General features: G+C 40.9%; 1 protein-coding gene across 5 annotated transcripts in view; it reads left to right on the forward strand.

Moving 5' to 3' along the window:
• Positions 1-18,665, forward strand: part of CTNNA3 (catenin alpha 3) — a 1,002,073-nt gene that overhangs the window by 776,883 nt on the left and 206,525 nt on the right. The window lies entirely within an intron of this gene.

Consider the following 18,665-nt stretch of genomic DNA (forward strand, 5'->3'; position numbering starts at 1 on the left):
TCAATTCGGAGTTATGGCTTCCCTTTTCAGGGTTTTCCAGGTAGCGAGTACGCAGAGGTGGTTTGCCATTCCTTTCTTCTGGTGGCATCATGGATTGTGCAGTTCGCCCGAGGCCACACAGGCTAGCTCTGTCAGGACGCACAGTGGGGGATCAAATTCCCAACCTCTGGATCCACAGCCAAACTCCTAACTCACTGAGCTATCCAATCAGCTCCTTGTCTGTAGATACCACGCGTTGAACATGGGACCTTCTGTATGCAAAGCAGATACTGTACCACAGCATTATGGTTGCTCCACATGAGGAACAGGAACATTTTTCCATTCCATTCATTACCATTCACAAAGAGACAGCAAACAAGGGAAAATCCAAGAACCTGACACTTTTTTCATCATTTAACCACTTCTCACAAAGCAGTTGTTATGGCTGTTTTACAACAAGTTGTCTAGATGTCTATTGCTTGGAGCCACAAAGTAATCAAAAACCTAGAAGAATTGGTAATGAGCACAAGAGAATATCCTGTAGAAGACCATGGATGTTGTCAGCATTCCAGTTGCCCTTTGCAATATAAAATCTGGTATCCTTTTTCCTGCTAGCAACACGAGCATAACCTTGTAAAGCAATATTGGGCTATTTTTTTGGCATTTTGAATTGTGGATATAGAAGCATATCATCTGACATTAATAAGCTGGAGGTTTCTTTACTTTTCTAGTTCATATTTATCCTTGAAATACATGCATACATGTTAGAGCCAAGCTTGCAAACAGCACTTAATGAGATTGGGTTCTAGAGCTGAGAGTTCCATGTTCATAAAGATATGGAACAGGACACTGATTTGAGTATCTAACCAATACCTTTTGGAATCTTTCCTGGTGTTCTTTTTGGTGTAGAACTTACATAAAGATCCTTGCAAGCTTGCCATCACACAAAACTAAGATAATGTTATTTGCTGTCTGTTTTTTTGGCCTGGCATTTTTCTGTAGGCGCTCTGCCGGAACTGGCCTGGATTGTGAGGAATTTTAATTGACTTCAGTGCATGAATTAGTCAGCAATATACCTTTCTGCTCTTTCTCAGTCATGCTTAGTCATATTCTCTCAGATCTTGATTTTATTACTGCGAAATGGCAAGAGATTGTGACTGAAGTTTCTTAGTGAACTAGGCCAGATTTATGACACCTAAATTTGCTTTATAAAGGACACAGTCCCAAGAACTCCCTGCATGACTTCAGGTAAATCCAGTGGGTTTTGAATCAGCTTAATGTGTGCAGGAATGCAGCCAAAATTCCAATGCACTTATTTGCCTTTTATTTTTCTAGATCTTATTAAACAATTATGCTATCTGGTTCACAAAATACTGAATATATCCCATCTTCCTCCCTCCCTCCTTCCTTTGGTGCAGTTATTATTAGGTGCAATAATACATTTATTGCATTTAAACTAACAATCCAATCCTTTGTATGTCTACTTGGAGTAAGACCCACTGAGCACAGTAGAACTTATTTCTAGGTGGGGGTATTTGAGGAATTTATCTGTGAGACATCTAATGCAAACATTTATGGTTTTCATCTCCCAGATTACCTTGCACATTGGAACACTGTTAATCTTCAAATTTGGTACTTCTCAGAATTTTGTAAAAAAGACATTGCCTTAATAAGGCACTCAAATGCACAGTTCAAGATAAAATATGCCTATAAATGCGTATGTGTGAAAAAAATGTTTAAAATGAATTAAACAGAGATTGAGAAAGTCACCTCTGGGGTGATAAACTTCAGAATTTGTTGTGACTGTGCTCTTTTGGGGATTCTGGAAACTGAAGTCTGAAAAGCATAATTGCAAAGCTCTGGTATTTAAACATGATATTTCCTACAGATTTTAATTAAAAGTAAAACCCATGCATTAATGTAGTAGTAGGATGGAAGAGACCTATCAGTTAACACATGGGAAAATGACATGGGCCAAAAAGACTGATTCATCTGTCTGGACTCCTAGATAAGTGTCTATATGATTGCAACCTATACCACCCATTCTAAGTCGCTTAATAAATCTACTAAAATTCCTCTGAAGTTCAGTCTTAAATACAAATAGAATATTTTGAACTGGCTGATTGATGTAGATTGTATGAAACAAAATGGCTGGAGTAAACTTTATGGCTAAAAGCCTTTTAATGCCGGCAGAGTCCAAAGTTTCAACAGCACTGTAATGCAAGCTGCCGGGATATTCAGTGGAAGCTCTAGCAGTGAGCAGAACATGGCAGGTTGCTGTAGCTCTTTGCTCCTGCTGCTGACCCGTAGCTGTCTCAACCCATGGGGTAGTATAGAACTACAGGTGACCGAACAGGAAACTTACTGCATGTGCAAAGAGCCATGAGATATTTTCTTGAGCAACTGTCAAATGGCAAAACCATTCATTGGGGGTGATATGAACGTAATGCCCCAATATGATCCTGAATCTTTATATCTCATAGGCTTATATCTATACCTAGACATTTTCTGGAAATTTACTTGGAAGGGGAATGGTTGTTCTGCTCATCTGCTAACAAATGGATATAGATGTCCCTACCCAGTTGTTGTAAAGAAGCTTCCACTTGACTATTCCCAGCTAGATATGGATCATGCAGTGAATGATACAGGCATAATTTTTTTTTCCTGATCTAGCTATGGGGCTGTGCTAAAGAGCCTTAGTCAGAAAATCAGCAATCACGCTATATGCCTGCTTGGGAGAGGTGGTAAGGAGGGATGCTTAGATAGAGTTAGGAGTCTGCCTAGTTCCTTCTTGCACTGATCAGCACTATCAGTGGCTATCTAACTTAGGCTCTGCATATGTAGAGCTTTGATGTTTACTCTAAAAAAAAGAGAGATGAAACTGTATACCACTGCAGGTCTGCCAAAGAGTAAATTAGATGGTTGTTGTGGGTTTTTCGGGCTGTTTGGCCATGTTCTGGAGGTTTTCCTTCCTAATGTTTTGCCAGTCTCTGTGGCTGGCATCTTCAGAGGACAGGAGTTAGAACTCTCTCTGTGTTCTGGTGTAGTGTGTGGGATTGTTGAGCGTCTGTAGCTGGTATCAGGGTTTTTGTTCTTTTCAGGAGATTGGATGAGTCCTGTGATCAGGGTGTTTTTTTTGTTACGGGTGTTTTGTTGTGATAAGGGGGGGGAGATGATCTGTCGCTGTGATTGATGGGTGTTGTTGGCTAGTCTTGTGTGCAGTGATCACTGGTCCTTGTGGCTGGATAGATTTGATTGGACACTTCCAAGATCTCATTCAGCGTTTAATGATATAAATAGCTCAAGTTAAGTTTTTAGCTGCCAAAATGTATCTCTATTAAATGAGAAAAAAGTGCAGATTAGATGGCTCAGTCAGCAGAGGTAATTAAAAATATATGTATTGTAGAGGGGAGGTGTACATGGCATCAACAACTGAGGCATTTCAGAGTGTTTGTGACTGGTGAACTACGGTTCACAAGGCCCTGTCTAGAAAGCAGTAAGATTTGTGAATGCTATGAGATTTTGTGAAATAAATTCCTACAGAAAGATTGTGTACAACTTGAGCATCAAACTGTACTAGACATGGAGCTATCTTTGAAAATAATATATTTCTGTCATATATGCTCTCCTTCTTATATGCTCTCCATACTAGATAGCTTCACATCTGAATATACAGTATTATCCTGTTGTGTATTTTCCTATTGTTACTTTGCAATAGTGGCTGAATACAGGGAAATTCACAGTCATATAACAATACAGTACCACATATCAAACTGTGAAGCTACATTTTGTGGTAAGAAACAGAAAAATGCAATGTGAGGAATGTGCATTGGGTGTGTGTGCTTCAGATCTGCTGTCAAGTGTAAAGTTTTGCCCTGATGATTGTAGAGTTCATATCAAAGGGTCTGAGGTAGTGCACTTGTCCACAAAAGCTCACATTAAAATATAGCGATTAGTCTTTAAGGTACAGTGTTTTTGATCTTCTTTATTTTTATTTTTATTTATTTATGACCAATAAAACTCCATGCCTATATATGTACATGTGGATTCAAATCTCTTAATGCAGAAAATGAAAGATTTAATTGCTTAGAATACTGTGACTCTTGCCATTTGAACTTTATAAGAATTTAATACTGTTAACGAAACATGGTTCTCTCTGCAAGCAAATAGTTTTCTCTAAATTGCCTATGCAACATGAAAACCCTCTAGACGTTCTTTCGGTGAGAGAGTATAAGAAACCTATAGTAGAGCCAACCCTACCACTAGGGAGAGGAAGGTAGTTGGCATCAATGTCAGAGGATGGGGATGACCATACCAGTCTCCTGGCTGTTCCACTTCAACTCACTGGCAGCTGTCTCTTTCTGAATACAAAGCTATCAGGGTCACAGCTGTCTGGAGCCTTCTGAACTAACCTGCTACCTCACTTGTTATAAATACTCATGTAAATTTTTACCACAGTCTCAGTCTTCTTCTGTAAAGGAACATGGCATGGAGCACCTTTCTCTCCTTCACATCAGGCATCAAAGTGCCTTGGGACAGCCCAGAACTAAAAAGCAAAAGCAAAGCATGCTGCCCCATAGTGCTTCAAACACTCTCTGGGTGGTTTATAAGTTAATTATGCAGGCTACACATTGTCCCCCCCCCCCCAGTGAGCTGGATACTCATTTTACCGACCTCAGAAGGATAGAAGGCTGAGTCAACCTTGAGTCGGCTACCTGGGTTTGAACCCTGGGTTGTGAGCACAGTTTTGGCTGCAGTACAGTGGTTTATCTACTGCACCATGAGGCTCTTCAACTAAGTCCTCCTGGCCTTAAAGAAGACAAGGCTGGGGCTGGACCCAGTTACTCCTTTTCGTAATGGAGAAGTCCTTCATCTGCTGGTTTCTTTCTAGTATCAAAAGATGTGATTTCTATTGTAGATAGAAATATATGGATCCAACTCATGGATTCCAGAGCATGCCTGGAGCATGGTGGTAAATTAATTTATCTGTTATATGTCAATCTTTCCTCCTGTTGAAGGGAAATGCCAAATGCTTGAAATTTCTACCTGACATTCTAAGCCAGGGATTTAATTTGGTTCACAATCAGCATCAGGGTAATAAAATCCATTAATAAGATGAACAATGGATTATCTATGCACAACACACTGAATATGAATCAGACCTCAAAACATTTGAGACATAGTTTAGATGGAGGTTTTTAATTGTGTTCAGCTTATCTGGTAACTGCTGGATAGTTCATTGATTTGGATGTCTGCCTGCAGAACCAGAGGTTGGGAGTTCAATTCCCCACTGTGCCTCCTTGACCAGGGCTGGACTAAATGATCTATAGGATCCCTTCCAGCTCTGCAATTCTAAGATGATGATGAAGATGATGGTGACGATTTGGTGTCATCACCAAGTAAAGCATAAGTATATGCAACAATTGAGTACTTTAATGGAATCTTTCACCTCTGCTTTTCAATGGATCATGTTAATGTTTGCTTCACAAGCACAAACACACAAATACACATTGAAAATATACTTAAAACACTTGCATTGTCTGAGAACTTGTTAGCTGGAATCAAAAGAGGAGAGCGGCAGAGCAGCATGTGGCTATGTTACCATATTATTGGGTACAAAGTTGCATTGTAAAATTTAAATGTATTGGGCTTGGCATTTTTAGAAGGTTATAGCAATATTAATAACACCGCATAAGGGCACTGAGGACTTGTGGTTCTAAAGTGTCAACTAATGAATTACAGGGTGTTGAAAATGAAATTGATATAGCTAGTAAACCTCACCAGTCAATAACAAGACGTTGCTGAATGGGAAGGTTCCCCAGCACAGCTGCCTCTTGCCGTTTGCTTCATGTGTGGCAGGATCAATGTAAGTAACACACTGTTTTATCCTGCAAGAAAAGAAGAGTTAATACTAGAGATGGGGGTATTCGTGGTCTGTGAGCCACTCTTTGACCTTGCAGGGAGGCTCTTCTGCCTGCCTCCTGCCAGGAGTGGCTCGCAGACCACAAGCTCCGGAGCAATAGGAAGGGAGCTCACAGCAACAGCAGAAGGTGAGTGGATGGTCTGGCCTCAGAGGGCTGGACTCTCATTACGTCCACCTATGCGGGGCTAGTCACATTCATATATGAATACCCCATCTCTAGCTGATACCTCTAAGCTCTCCTTCTATGATCCTGCCCCCCCGCTAAAAAAAGAAACTGATTTAATTTTCTATTTTTGTGCTCTGTAGTGATTAAATATTTTTGTGCTTCCCCTGCATGCTAAAAAATTGCATCAAAACAATAAAAATGGTAATGATTCTCTGGGAGGGGGGTGCCTTGTTCTTCTGCGTGGCTGCAGTACCAACAGTGTAAAGAGCAGCCATAATTTTTGTCTAGTGCCATTTCTTGTACAGTGTTTATAAATCCTTCTTGTGGGGGGTTGTATTCTGCACCTTTGCTTGTTTTTCTTTCCCTTAAAGTTCTGGAAAGTATTCCTTCATCCTTTATTGTCCATAAAAGGGCAGGTCTAATGCATATCCCTTCCAAGATATGGAAACAAGGAGAAGAATGGGGAGGGCATGAGAGGAAAGGAGAGAGGGCTGAAAGGGGAAAGGAGGGGATGTGGAAGCTCTGCCAGGATTACATTTAATGAAAAAATAACATAAATGTGGAACCTGAGTGAGTTATTCCAGACCTATGGAGAATGGGAACCAACATCAATCCAAGCCACACACCTTGTTTTGACAAGCCCTATATGCAAACAACCATGTGTAACAGAAAGAGGATTAGAGTACCTAGTGATGACATGTTTGGAAAGAGATGTGGCAAGCACTCACAATATTCTTTGTTTCTTCTAATGTTCTGGATCTCACCATGCCATGGCATGTCAATGACATTTCTTTCTGCATCAGGAGGTTCTCCCAGCTTCTTGCAGAATAAAGAGCCTTGTCTTATTTTTGTGGGGGCTTTTAGTGTCTTGTTCTGTACCAGAAACTGCCTAACTCTGTGCAGTCTAATGCACTTCGTAGTAAATCCTGTGTAAAATAGATGCCTTTATGTGCAGGAATGGAAACAACCCTGCATTGTTTAGCTTTTTTTTTGCAGAAAAAAAAAGACCTGGAAATGTCTGAAAAATCCTGTAAGATTCCTTGCAAGATTTCCCAAGGGAGAAAAACTGTAGTGCACAGAAGTTTCTGTGTGAGAAAAAAAGAGTAATTTTTTCTTAGTTCTTCTCAGAGTTTGAGAGGCTATGAGATTCACAGCCCTATTTAGAAATACTCTGTAGGCAGAGTCAAACACAGAAATTAGTAAAAGCAACAAAATATAAGCAGTCATGTGATTTAAAAACAACCAGGCAGAAACCAAAAGTATTTTTAAAACTATACTAAAAAGTCCAGCTTTAAGACCTAAAGAACCAACATGGCCAAATGCATAAGCGTCAACTATACATACAATAAAAATGGCTGTAACAAGTTATCTTCAATAACAATGGCCAAAATCCTGTTGTTTAGCATAGTAAATTATACTTGAGTAGGGCCATTGAGTCAATGGGATTTGGAGAATCAGCTCCTCCATATGTCCCATTAATTCAAATTGACCTATTTTAACTGCAGCATATTAGCTCACTATAAGTCATTTCTGACTTGAAAGCACATCAGTAATAAGTCACTGTTATATTTGAACCTATGGAACCTTTGGAGGCACTTATTGCCAACTGAATGAATGAATGAATGAATGAATGAATGAATGAATGAAGGAAGGAAGGAAGGAAGGAAGGAAGGAAGGAAGGAAGGAAGGAAGGAAGGAAGGAAGGAAGGAAGGAAGGAAGGAAGGAAGGAAGGAAGGAAGGAAGGAGGGTCGGTGGGTGGGAGGGTGGGTAATAAAAAGAGAGACAGAGAGAGTTACACTCCTTCTTTATAATTAGTCTAAATTGTAGAGTTACACAGTGGCCACAATCCTATTGGTATCATTTTTATACGATACGTGTAACTTATGAGGGCTAATTTCAGCTAATTGATAAAGTTCTCTGGCATGTGTTGATTGTATGCCTGGTCGCACTCTCAGTTGCAGAAATGAGATGTAACCCTGTACTTTACCAATTGACCACAATTAGTTGTGGGAAATTACACGTCCCTATTTAGAAATATTCAGTTATTTCTACATGAAGACTTACTCCATTCTAGCCAGTGTTTGGTTAAAAAGCTAATTGCCAAATTAAAGATAAAACAAAACAAAGCTGGGAAAACATTGATGTGATGTGTCATTTCACTCACAGTTTAGAGCTGCAGCCAAAACTGGAGCATTTCTTTAAAATGCCCACTTTCGTGTATCACACAGCCTGAGTCATTTGCTTGAGGGCCAGGTATCGTTTGGATTATTTTACCAATTCATTCCTTGATTCTTACATGTCCCTGTGGTTTCAGTGGCCTTACTCATACTTATTATCCATCTTATCTTGGAATTAGATAGTACATATCAACCCAGTAGACAGAAGAGGTGAAGCATCCATCCACAAAAGCAAAAATTATAGGGCAGCACTTCCAAAAACATATAAATTAGGAAATTCTCTTACTCTGCAAAGTGTAAGAGGGAGCTGTTACATGAATGAGGATATTTATAAGGCTTGTTTTTTTTTCATCAGGATTAGATTTCATTTTCTTATATTCCTTTCAAAGAGCTATAAAAATCACTGGCAGATGCCAACAAAAATTTTGAGTGTCGGTTTAATTGTGGCCTGATTTGCAGCAGGGGTAGAATTAAACTTCATATTGAAATTCCTTGTGATGTGCAAAACATGTCAACATTCTGTAACACCAGCATGGCAGAGACTGTGTACAGTATTCCCCATTTGAATTTTTAAAATGGAATTAAAAGTGTGAAATTATTTTAGAGGCCTTATCTGGGGAGTAAATCAGTAGCAGCTCCTAGGCTGAAATGGCCAGCTTTATCTCAGTGTGAATAATAGTACATCCTTGCCACTCCTTGGTAGCATTTTGTCTCCAGTTACGGTAGCTGGCAGATGCCTGCTTGGGAAGCCATGTCTGCTTATTTCTGATTCAAACTTCAGAGGAGCACTCTACCATTTGAGCTTCCTTTCCTACCATCTGCATGTGGAGCAGGAATGTTGCCTGTTTATGGCAACAGTGGAGTGAAAGGAAGTCAAACCTGAACTGAGTTCCCCTTATAAAGGAGCTCTTGAAGGCATGGAAGACCTCTCCTCAGTGGGAAGTGATAACCTTTACTTCCAAGAGAGAGATCGAGAGAGAGAGATCGCCAGTGCATTTTCCAAAAATCACAAAATATCTTCAGTATGCAAACATAATTTATTTCTTGCAGCTTCACAAGAGTATCTCATGCCGACTCTCCATAACTGGCAATTTAAATTCAATCCTCCAACTCTGTGAATATTGTCGCTGTGGGGAAAAACAAACCATCTCAATTTTATTCCCACCTTTCCATTTTGTGACGGTCTGTTTTTAATACGAGTTGAAACTGAGGTTTGTCTGATCAGGGAAAATATCTCTTTCCGTACACATAGGTCCTATGACGTGTGATGCCACCACATTAGGGGGAAGTACAAAACAAAAATTCGTCTTCTAGTTTGGAGTGCTTGCCTGCAGAATGCAGTCCGGTCACTGCGTTAGGAGAGCACCGTTTCCTTGATGGATTTGTCTGAACAGCAATCTATACGTGTGGCAAAGGAGGTTCAACTTCAGCTACAAAACCCTATTTAGAAAAACTGCCTTGTTTTCCCTTGTTGTATTTGCAAAAGGCATATTCCAGGCAACAGCTCAAAATCCATTCTTTATCATTAAGTAAAAAATGAAGATCAGGCTTTATTTTTTCATTTCACTTTAATTTAGTTTTATTTTTCCTTATTTAATTCCATTGCCACTGTTATTTCATGAGCTTCATAAAGTCAAAACATTTAGGGAAATGGAAATCATCAAAGTACCTGTGTTTCTGTAAGTCATACAACAGATTTTTTTAAAGAAGCCCCAAGAGATAGTACATGGGCTTTCTTTTCTGTTATAAAATAAGGAATGTTTCAGAATATTGCTATGGAAATGGGTCTCATACTGGATTCACTGGGAGATATTTTGGTTCATAAGCATAAATTAAACTACAGAAACAATGTTTCAGAGCGGGGTTTTCAAGGAGACTGGAGATGGTTGTTGTGGGTTTTTTGGGCTCTTTGGCCGTGTTCTGAAGGTTGTTCTTCCTAACGTTTCGCCAGTCTCTGTGGCCGGCATCTTCAGAGGACAGCACTCCTCTGAAGATGGGTTACGAAGGCAGAAGCTGAAAAAAGCTGGGGTTATCAAGAAGAACAAAAGTCATTCATTAGGTATGTGTGTAGCAAAAGACAGAGAGAAGAAATAGTGATTCAGCTGTTTAGTGCGGATGGAAAAATGATAACAGATAACAAAGCAAAAACAAATGTGGTCAATTCCTACTTTAGCTCAGTCTTTTCCCAAATGTGAAGTACAAATGGAGGGGTCAAGACTCCAGCTTTAGCAGAAATAAAAGTGGCCTTGGATCCCCTTGTCTCCAGCAAGGCACCTGGGAAGGATAATATCCCTGTTGAAGTGCTGAAGTGCTGTAAAAAGATCATCACTAGTGAGTTGTATGAAATCTTTAGTCTTTGCCACAGGGAAGGTGGAGTACCACAGGACATGAAGGATGCAAACACTGTCATATTGTACAAGAACAAAGGAGACAGGGGAGACTGCAATGACTACCGTGGCATCTCTCTTCTCAGCGTTGTAGGGAAGCTGCTTGCCCGTGTTCTGCTGAAGAGGCTCCAGGTGCTTGTAGACAGAGTCTATCCAGAAACAGAGTGAGGATTTCGAGCTCATAGATTCACAATTAACATGGTATTTTCCCTCAGACAGTTGCAGGAGAAATGTAGGGAACAACAACAGCCACTCTTTGTGGCCTTCATAGATCTTACAAAGGTCTTTGATTTGGTTAGCAGGGACAGCATTTTTGAAATACTTCCCAAGATTGGATGTCCACCTCGACTCCTTAACATCATCAGGTCTTTCATGAGGAAATGAAGGGCACTTACAGTGGTGCCTTGCTTAACGATTACCTTGTTAAACAATAAAACAGCTTGATGATGAGGTTTTTGCGATCACTTTTGCGATCGCAAAACGATGTTCTAATGGGAAAAATTTGCTTCACGATGATCGGTTCCCTGCTTCCGGAACTGATTTTTCGCTAGACAATGATTTTGAAACAGCTGATCGGCTGCTCTAAAATGGCTCCCTGCTGTGCTTTAGGACAGATTCCTCGCTACACAGGCACCAGAAAATGGCTGCTCTATGGAGGATCTTCGCTTTACGATGAGGTATTTAGCCCATTGGAATGTATTGAAGGGTTTTCAATGCGTTTCAATGGGTTTTTAAAAATTCGCTTGACGACGATTTCGCTTAACAGCAATTTCGCTGGAACGGATTAACATTGTCAAGCAAGGCACCACTGTAGTTTTTGATGGCTCAACATCAGATCCCTTTGACATCTGAAGTGGAGTTAAACAGGGCTGTGTCTTTGTGCTGACTCTGGGATCTTTTTTGCTGTCATGCTGAAGCACTCTTTTGGAGCTGCAACAGAAGGCGTCTATCTCTGGACTAGATCAGATGGAAAGCTCTTTAATCTCTCTAGATTGAGAGCAAAGACCAAAGTCCAGCTGAAATGCATGCAGGATTTTGCCAGTGAGTCAGCTGTTGTTGCCCATTCTGCTGAAGAGCTCCAACAATTTATGAACCGTTTTAGTAAGGCCTGCCAAGATTTTGGATTAACAATCAGCCTGAAGAAAACACAAGTCATGGGCCAGGGTGTGGACTCATCTCCCCCTATTACCATCTCTACTCAAGAACTGGAGGTTGTTCATGATTTCAGGTACCTTGGCTCAACGATCTGACAGTCTCTCTATAGATATTGAGCTGGATAAACGCATTGGGAAAGCAGCTACTATGTTCTCTAGACTCACAAAGAGAGTATGGCTTAACAAGAAGCTGACGGCATATACCAAGATCCAGGTCTATAGAGCCTGTGTCCTGAGCACATTCCTGTACTGCAGTGAGTCCTGGACCCTTTGTGCACAGCAGGAGAGGAAGTTGAACACGTTCCATATGCGTTGTCTCCAACACATTTTTGGCATCACCTTGCAGGACAAAGTCCCAAATACTGTAGTCCTGGAATGAGCTGGAATTGTCAGCATGTATACATTACTGAAATCGTGACATCTATGTTGGCTTGTTCCGTTCCAAGACCTCTATTCAGAGCACATTAACATACTTTCTTGAGACTGAAGGATAAGGTAAAGGTAAAGGTTCCCCTTGACAATTTTTGTCCAGTTGTGTTCGACCCTAGGGGGCGGTGCTCATCCCCGTTTCCAAGCCATAGAGCCAGCGTTTTGTCCAAAGACAATCTTCCGTGGTCACATGGCCAGTGCGACTTAGACACGGAACACTGTTACCTTCCCACCAAGGTGGTCCCTATGTATCTACTTGCATTTGCATGCTTTCGAACCACTAGGTTGGCGGGAGCTGGGACAAAGCAACGGGCGCTCACTCCGTCGCGTGGATTCAATCTTACGACTGCTTGGTCTTCTGACCCTGCAGCACAGGCTTCTACGGTTTAACCCGCAGCGCCACCACGCCCCTGAAGGATGCCTACACACATTTAAGTTTTGCCAATGATTTCTCAACTTTCTGCTGTGACCATACATAAGCGAGTCACTTTGTCTTCAAACCCCATGGTTTGTTTGTCTGGATTTAGAAAAATGAATTCATTCAAAATGAAGTGTTCCTTCTACTTAGAGAACTGCAATACAGAAGTGCTGTAATAAGTGGCTATACAGATGGACTGGTAAATCAAAGGAGAAGAGTTCTAAATATTTTGAGTACTGCTGAACGTATGCACTATGAAATAGAGGTGGGCATGGACCTCAGTTCGGACATTTGTGCTGGTTCGGTGCTGTGCCCATACAGGTGTTGTGTGGGCACCACACACTTCCCCCTCCTGCCTCCTCTGCATGCCCGCCCATTCCCTGGGTGATGTGTGCTTCTCTCCCTGTCTCTTTTATGTGACTGCCTATTCACTGTTTGAAGCCATACTTCCCTTCTTCGCCTCTTCCAGCAGCCACCAACTTAGACAAGGAGGCAGGCCAGGGATTTCTGCAGTGCTGGCTTGGAGTGGGCAGCTGCCAGAGGAGGATGGAACCATGGCTGCAAATTATGAATGGGCAGTCATATGGAGGAGGCAGGGAGGGAAGCACGCATCACCCAGAGAAAGGGCAAACATGCAGAGGAGGCAGGAGGGTGGGCATAGCACCTGCACAACACCTGTGTGGGCACTGAGGTTCATGGCCATCTCTTCTATGGAATACTTGAACACCTTACCCCTCTCTCACTTAGAATACAAAAGGGTAGTCTGCAGAGTTCAGTACCTATGGCACATATTTTCATGGGACGGGTCTCAGTTCAGAGTTCAGTACTAGGGCACATGAACATGGGACTAGTCTCACGTTCAGTCCCTCTCTCCTCCAGTTTCTAAAACTCTTGTTCTGTAACTAATCTTCTGTATCTCTTCAAACCACCCTCTGCAATAAATAAGAGGCAAATTTTTCATTTTCCTGCAGGAAAAAAATGAGTGCTTTTTTTAAACCAGCAAATTTACCTGTTAAGCCTCATTGCTTGAAAGAGGGGAATACATTCACACATAACTAGTTAAAATTAATTAGTTACTTCCGGGCTTTGAAAGAGCATGCCATTTACCAACAGATTATCACATTAAGCTTCTTTTAGGAGGTAAGTAATTGGCCCATGATTAAATAAATATAACTTATTATTTTGAAGCTCTGCCAAGGGGAAAAAAGTATACAACCCCAGTGAGCATGCTCCATCCTCTGGATTACTTTGTAATCCTACAAGAAAGTTGTGGTGAAATTGAAGGATTCATAATCTGTCGCTTAAGGAAAGAGGTATATTGTTACGAATAATTCCTGGAAATGTAATCTGTGAAAAAAATATTTGACCCTTCTTCTCTTTCTTGGTTTTGTTTCCACTGGTTAAATTATGGGATGATAAATAAGTAACCTCCATAGGAAAACCACAGTACCCATATCTTGGCTCTTGATTTTAGCCAAATTAGGTGTCTCAACCTCCCTCCTTTTCTGAAAAACATTAACTATGGGAAGTCAGTAGTCACAAAAGCTAAAGGATTTAGACTTCTCAATGATAATTCAAACGCAGTAAGTGTCTGTGGAAACATCCCTATAACTATTTTTACATTTTACTTGTGATTAGCTGTGAAATTTGCTAGCTGTGCAACTTAAAAATACTTTTGTGAGTCTCAAGGACTAATGACAATTTAGTAACTAAGAATGCACATATACTTGCTACAAACCCGAACAAAAACATAACAACACTGCTAAGGTGTGAAACTGTCTATACCAGGTGAGGATTATGAATTTAATCACAGATATTTTAATGCAAAAAAGAGCAAAAAACAACCCCCCCACACACAATTAAATGTTTCATTCATAGGATTATTATAACATCAAAGCCGTAACTAAGCAGTTACTGTGAACAGCAGGCCTCTTAATTAAGTTTGTTTCACAGTTACCAACTTGTTTTGGGTCTAGAAGAATACAGAGTCTGTCCTAATGTATATCAGACTAAAAAGAGAGAGAGAAAGAGAATGTGGTGGCACGTTAAAGACCAACTATTATATTTTAATAGGGATGTGGTGGCGCTGCAGGTTAAATCACAGAAGCCTCTGTGCTGCCATGTCAGAAGACCAGCAGTCGTAAGATTGAATCCACATGACGGAGGCAGCTCCCATCACTTGTCCCAGCTCCTGCCAACCTAGCAGTTTGAAAGCATGTACAGTGGGGTCTTGACTTAAGAACGGCTTGAGTTAAGAACATTTTGACTTAAGAACCACTCTCATAGGAAAATATTGACTTGACTTACATACTTAGATTTGAGTTAAGAACTGAAAAAAACCCACGTGGGAGGCAGGGAAAATGCAAAATTTGAACTTTCAGTTAACTGTTGGCCAGTGAAAAGGGTGCCTGTCTGCTTCCTCACTCCTCCCAGCGTTTAGAGAGTGGATTGGGAGACAGTCTTCGGACTGCCTGGTACTGGACTGCCTGGACTGTATTTTCCCTGCCTTCCCTGAACCTTTCTTGACCTAAGAAAAAAAGAAACAAAATATCCCCCTCTAGTGGTCGAAGGCAGAATAGCAGCTTCCCATTAGTTTCTATGGATGGAAAAGAGCAGATACGGATCAAATGGTTTTCAATGCATTCCTATGGGAAATGCAGATTTGACCTGAGAACTTTTTGACTTGAGAACCGCCTTCCAATACGGATTAAGTTCTCAAGTCAAGACCCCACTGTAAATGCAAGTAGATAAATAGGTACCACCACGGTGGGAAGGTAAAATTGTTCCGTGTCTAGTCGCGCTGGCCACGTGACCACGGAAACTGTCTTCGGACAAACACTGGTTCTACGGCTTGGAAACGGGGATGAGCACCACTTAGACATGACTGGACTAAATGTCAAGGGGAACCTTTATCTTTACCTTACTATATTTTAATGTGAGCTTTTCTTTATCAGGTCTACTTCCTCACACATTAGAATGAGAAATGAACTTTGTGAAACCTCATGTTAAAATACAGGAATTGGTCTTTAAGGTATTAGGGTTTTCTTTCCCGCTCTTGGGGTTTTTGTTATTGTTGTTTGTTTGGTCTGATATGCTTGTTCCACAGACTAACATTACTACTTTTTAAAGACTGTCCTGAGGTATATCTGCTAATATTAAAAGTATCTCAGACTGTAGCTGCTTTCAACTTTTGAGGTATGGGTGCCTCCATGTCCTATATCCACAAAATGCTAAGTATACTTATGAATCTTTATTTACTTTTTTATGTCATACTTTTTTTCTGGAGTAGGCAAAATGCGGCATCACTCACACTCTTACCACCATACTGGTGGTCACTTTTCATTTTGAAACTATCCCCACCCCAAGCCTAAAACCGGTTCTTGGAGGAAAAAGTAGAGGGGGCATTTATAGTCCAAATTCTTTGGGATGCAAGGGCTATGAAGGCAGCCTTATGACATCTAGGGTGAAGCATGCACAAGCCCCAGATCTCTGCAAGCTACTCAGGCCTGTTCTGGCCTCTGCATCCAGGTATTTCCTGTTGGTTCTGGGGGCTACGAAATAATGCAGTGTTCTAGAAGAGCCATTCTCAATGGGGGTCATATGGATCTCTGGGAAGGGGGCCACAGATTGGAAACAGTTATTCACACACCATCTTATAAAATCCCCTATACAACTTTTACAGTCCTGATTCTGCCAATATTTCTTTCATATTCTGTTTATGCCCATGGCCACCCCCACCCCCAAAGTTGAGAATGGCTGTCCTAGGGGAGGGAAATCTGACTTGGGTGGTATGCCACAGGGATATGACTGGACGCTGTAAGTCTGACTTAACCTGTTTAGCCAGGAGTAAGGTCCACAACCTTAGTGCAACTTAGTTATAAGTAGATGTGAATAGGCTTGTATGTTTAATATCTGTATTTTTGTTAGGTGTTGTGCAAATATAGTGAAAAAACTATTTTTAATAATATTTTAAAAACATAGACACAAAGACAGAGTAAATGTAGCTCGCAGGCATTATATTACTGTATATATAACATAACGTCATTCAAGTTAAACATTTTTCTACCTCTATTACCGACCTTCATATTAATTTTGCTGGGATAATGAAAGGAATTAATGTTCTTAGCATATCTTCTCAGTTTCATTTCCCTTAATACAATTCCCCCTGGAAACAATTCCCTTTATATTTTTTTAAATACAATAATTCACCTCTATACAAAGATAATCTTTTTAATGATGAATTACTACCTGATATTTGTACAGTCAACAGAGAAGACATAATGTGGGCTGGGATGTGTAGGAGGTAATATGATCCTTCATTTTTCATTTAGTTTCAGTTTCCCTGTTTCATTTCCCCACAAGACCAGTTCTTATATCGGCTTCCTGATGATTTCTCATTGAGCATGTTCTAGATGCAAATTCATCAGCGGTTCCCATTCATTAGGGAAAGAACTGTCAGGAGCAGATAGAGAAATTTCAAAGAGGTGGCATCAGTGGCAGTTTGGGAGAGTTAGAGGGCTCTGATCTCATGCTCTATACAGAGTCGATGGGCAGTAGTGCCTTCCTGGGAGAAGGCAAAACTTGCACTTGAAAGATGGGAGAGTAAGATGAATGTTCTATTTTAATCAAATAGGAAAGCAGGAAGAAGATTCCATTCCTATCAGGAACTATGTGCAAAAATACCTTCCCATAGAATTGTCCAGCAATGTGTTGGGACATGGACCACTGTCATCTTTTGGCAGGCAGCATCAGCATGAGGTTACCATGACCAGCTTCTCTTCTTGAAAGATGCAACATCATTGCGAGGTCACTGTGACCACACTCTGTCCTTCAAGCACGCCGTGTCAGCATGAAGTCACAATGGTCAGCTATTTCTCCTTTAAGCAGCCAGCATTAGCATGAGGCCTTAGAGGCCAAGTCTTTCTTCTTTAAGCAGGCATTTTGGAGCAGGAGAGGGTATGGATCAGTTTCTTTTCTAGAAGCTGGTAACAGTGGGAGGAGCATTTAGGTGTAATCTCTTATGGCGAAGTGGGCAAATACACCAAGATGTGGACTTACTGTTTTATATTATTCTTTGATTGGATGGATGGGCCAAATCCCTCTCTGAATTAGGAATGTGTGAAAGGAAGAGAAGCAAAACGCAAAGAAAGAAGCAAAATTATCGGACAGACCCCCAGCTATTATTGGGCTTCTACTTCTGGCAAGTACCCCCCCCCGCCCGGTCCTGGACTGAATAACCAAGAACCGTACAGTGTTTCTGGTGTAATCAAGTGACAACTTCCAACTCTGGAGTCTCAGAATTAAGAATGCTTTCTGTATTTTTCTTTCTCTGTAGTGGAAGTTCAGGCTTGTTTTGAGCTTGATGTAATGATTTGGTTTTTCATTGTGTGCCCTTCTGTATTAGTATTAGGAGAGCGTAAAGTATTAGGAGAGCAGAAGAAACCATCAACAATTTAGAATAGCAGCAGTTGGCAGATGCAGGCATTGTCTGGCAATTGAGGGGCAGCAGGGATCAGCCTGTGGCTGATGCCTGGACTGGAGGAGGCAACTGATAAGAATAAGAAATAGATGGCAGCCGTGAAGTACGACTACATTAGAACAGGAAGAGAATAAAAGAGAGAAGGAAACAAGCAGGGGAAAAACTTGAAAGTCTTTGGACAGTTTTTGAAATCCTTAAAATTGGAAGAGGTTTCTAGGCAATACCTTTATTGAATCACAAAGAAGTTATAGATTTGCAGCTGTTCCCCACTCTAGACAGAAGGCTGTTCTGCCAGTTGTAATCTTTCGAAATATCTAGCCATGGTTCTGTCACTATGAAATGAATGGGAGAATCACCAAAATCTCTGTGTGTGTGTGTGTGTGTGCATGCGTGCGCGCGTGTGCGCGTGCGCACACATGTGTGCGTATGTGTAAATAAGGTGCATCTGTATTCTATGAGTTCATGGCAATGGACATTGCCTTCATCTTCCCCTTATTATCCTCAGAATAATGTTGTGAGGTGGATCAGTTTAAGAGTGTGTGACTAGCCCAA

This window comes from Pogona vitticeps, chromosome 3 (genome assembly GCF_051106095.1).
Source record: "Pogona vitticeps strain Pit_001003342236 chromosome 3, PviZW2.1, whole genome shotgun sequence".
NCBI classification, from domain to species: domain Eukaryota; kingdom Metazoa; phylum Chordata; class Lepidosauria; order Squamata; family Agamidae; genus Pogona; species Pogona vitticeps.